This window comes from Lactuca virosa, chromosome 7 (assembly GCF_052849685.1).
Source record: "Lactuca virosa cultivar CGN04683 chromosome 7, Lactuca_virosa_CGN04683_v6, whole genome shotgun sequence".
In the NCBI taxonomy this organism is placed as follows: Eukaryota; Viridiplantae; Streptophyta; class Magnoliopsida; order Asterales; family Asteraceae; genus Lactuca; species Lactuca virosa.
The window spans coordinates 186,471,480-186,475,268 of NC_136432.1; the positions used below are offsets into that span (position 1 = coordinate 186,471,480).

General features: G+C 37.3%; 1 pseudogene; it reads right to left on the minus strand.

The window, feature by feature from the left end:
• Window positions 1-272: 272 nt before the first annotated feature.
• On the minus strand, window positions 273-632 carry LOC145127386 (putative mitochondrial protein AtMg00820 pseudogene; annotated as a pseudogene).
• Between the last annotated feature and the right edge of the window lie 3,157 nt (window positions 633-3,789).

The window sequence follows — 3,789 nt, forward strand, 5'->3', positions numbered from 1 at the left end:
CGAAAACAGTGTCAGCAACGTAAATTTGAACAATCATTAGATGGTTTCCCTCCTTCTTACAAAAGAAGGTTGGATCAACAGTACCTTGTTTAAATTTAGATTTCTTAAGAAATCGAGTCAGAGTTTCATACAATGCCCTCGGTGCTTGTTTGAGACCATATAACGCTTTATCCAGAACATAGCAGTGATTCAAATATTTTTCATTCACAAAGCCAGGTGGTTGTTCAACATAGACGGTTTCTTCTAGTTCACCATTCAGAAATGCACACACTTCACATCCATTTGATATACATCAAGGTTTTTATGAGCTGCGTAGGCGAGAAAATCCGAACAGATTCCAGTCTAGCCGCCGGTGCAAATGTCTCTTCATAGTCAATTCCTTCTTCTTGATAGTAGCCTTTAACGACCAAGCGTTCCTTGTTTTGGATTACATTTCCTTCTTTGTCCATCATATTTTGAAACACCCATTTCATTCCGACAACAGAAGCATCCTTCAGAGTGGGAACCAATCTCCATACTTTATTTCTCTCAAATTCATGTAGTTCCTCCCTCATAGCTTGCACCCAATCTGCATGATCAAGAGCAATTTTAACAGTTTTAGGCTCGATTTTAGAAACGAAAGAGTTAAACATGCAAAATTCCAAATTTGAAAATAATGCAGTTTGTTTTGCTTTTTGTTGAGCCAGTGTAAGAACTCCTGAAGCTGAGTCTCCTAGCACTTGAGATTGTGGATGATCTTTGGTCCACTTAGTGATCGGAGGAAAATTCGGATCAAGAGTTGGATCGATTTTAGCATAAACTTCTTCGAATTCCGATTATACATCTGAGTCATTATTTTCATTCTCTCCCTGGAAGTTTGCATGTAACTCTACATTCGGAATCAGATCCTCCCCTGGAATGAATCACCGGTTTTGGAGTTCGAAGCGGAACCCCTCCCCTAGAATGGAGCATCAAAAGGTTGTGGTGAATTTGGGAATTCAGAAGCATTCAGAATTGGTTGTTCCTGAGAAGTCTCAATGTTTTTAGCAGCTTCATCAACTATCTTCTTTAATTCACCTTCTTTATTGTCCTTAGCCTTGAATTATGAGGAAATGGATTTTTCAGGCTCATTAAACAAATTTAGAAATTCCTCATATAAATTCATGAGAGGAATTGTCATAGAATTTGTTGATGGAAAGAAACGAGGACAATCTTCGTTCTGATATCTCTTCATGTAGTTGTCATCGAAGGTGACATAGTAGGTTTCTGCAATCTTTATTGACTTTTTGTTCAGAACCCTATATGCCTTTGAAGTTAAAGAATAACCCATAAAAATTCCTTCGTCTGCTTTTACATCGAATTTGTTCCGATTTTCTTTAGAGTTGAGAAGAAAACACCTGGATCCAAACACATGAAAGAATTTAACGTTAGACTTCCGATTGTTCAAGATCTCATAAGGAGTAATCAGAAATATTTTATTAATGAAGGAAAGGTTCTATGTGAAGCAAGCAGTTGCAATAGAGTCAACCCAGAAGTAGAGAGGAAGATTCGCAAATGATAACATCGTCATTGCTTCTTCGCAAAGAGAGCGGCTTCGTCTTTCAACTACACTGTTCTGCTGTGGAGTGTAAGTCGAAGAAAAGTTGTGAGAGATCTCTTTTCCAGTTAAGAATTCTTCAAATGCTTGATTTTTGAATTTCGAACCGTTGTCACTGCGAATTTTCCGAACATAATTTTGTAATTAAATCTCAACCTGCTTGATGAAATCTATCAGCTTCGGAGTTGCATCTGATTTCTGTCTAAGAAATAACACCCAGGTAAATCTAGAAAATTCATCAACAATAACCAGCATGTATTTATTACCACCAATACTTTCGATGGATGATGGACCTCAAAGATCAATATGCAACAATTCCAGTGGCTCAATGACTTTGGTATTGATGATGGTTGAGTGACTCTTCCTGCTTTATTTTTCGAGCTCACAAGCAACACATAAATGTTCCTTCTCGAATTTTAGAAAGGGTAGTCCATGAACAAGATCACCAATGACAATCTTGTTGATATCCTTGAATATATCTCTAGCATGGCTACTACATTGGGAACACTTACTTGAGCTCGACCGATTACGCTCTTTACACTCTCCCCCTTTTTGTTGGGTTTAATTGTATTGTGTCAAATGTATGCATAGTATAGTTTGTTTTATTCCAGTTTGGGCCTGCCCATTCTCGGATTTGCTTTTTAGTTTAGACTATATATATAGTGCATGCATGTAACATTAGGGTTAACATCTTGAAACCCTAGTTTCCTTTTGTACGCTCTTATAGAGAAGTTTTTGAGAACTCTTCTAGGGTGGATTTATCATAGCATTAGGCACACTTTGGATCTTCATTGTTCTTGTCTTTAATTCAAATCTTTATTATAGAATCTATCGATCTTATTTATTGTTCTCATAATTGGTATCAGAGCAGGAGATAGTGTAATTAATTCGCTATTCTTCTGTTGAGTTTTGCTAAGGGTTTTTCATTTTACTTAGATATGCTCTTGATATCTCAGTCGTCTCAATCGATTGGAGATTCTAAATCTAGATTTCAAGTTTTACCCTTGAACTCGATTCACTTTTTACACATCTGGTTCTATTTTTGTTTCTGTGAATTCTTGATAAGATGGCTCACGAAGATCCTCACTCTCTTTCGTTCAATCACTCAAGCAGTATTGTATCCACAACAAGGATTCCAATTCTCTTTCCAGATGACTATGAAGTTTTGGCGCTCCACTTTGAAGATTATGTTCTTGGAATAGAAGAACATGGTTCCACGATATGGATGCGACTATGTAAGAGACGTATGCCTATACATATACCAAAAAGGAAATCAAGACTCTGGCTGACTACAACACACTTCTTGTTGAATACACCGTTCCACAAGATGAGAAGGATAAACTGATGATTAATATAAAAGTAATGAGAATCATTCGATTTGATCTTCCTCCAGACACTTTTCGTCTTCTGATTGCATGCGATACCGCTAAAGCTATTTGGGATAGGTTAAGGAGTTGTATTCTGGTGATGCTGATTTGGAACATTCTATGCAAACATTGCTCTTATCGGAGTTTGGAGCGTTTGTACAAAATCCTGATGAGAAGCTGGATCAGACGTTCAATCGCTTCAATCATTTGCTAGGTAGGATACTCAAGAACAAACTCAAGCGTGAAATAATTAAACAAAAAGTCACGTTTATGAATGGACTTAGATCCGAATGGAAGGCTGTTGTTTCTACTGTGAATGCACACGAACAATTTAAAAGCTATTCGTTGGCTAAACTTGTGGGCATTCTGAGATCTCACGAAGAGGAAGTAACAAAAGAAGTGAAGCTTGTTTCAAGCATGGGATCCTTGGCGTTGGTTGCGAAGGGAAATAAGACTGCTAAAGAAGATTCTGAATAAGACCTTTCGGAAAGTGAAATCTCAAAAGAAGACAAGGCTCTTTTGGTGTCTAATACCAAGAAGTTCTATAAGAGGAACTTTTTCCCTTTACAGAAACAAGTTCAGGCAAGGTAATTCAAGTTCAGAGAAGCATAGGGATAAGTTTTTCAAGAACTCAGGGAACGACGACGAGAAGAAGGAAAAGAAATTGTTGTGTGATTCAGGTTATGATTGTAATTACTGTCATCGAAAGAATCACTTTGCGAAGGAGTGTATGTTGAGGAAGCAAAATGAGAAGAGTGAAAATGAAAAGGATGAAGCCTATTATTTTCATAAAATTGAGGAGCTTCGGAAAAAGAATGCACCAAATGCGAAGCCGACGTTGATTGT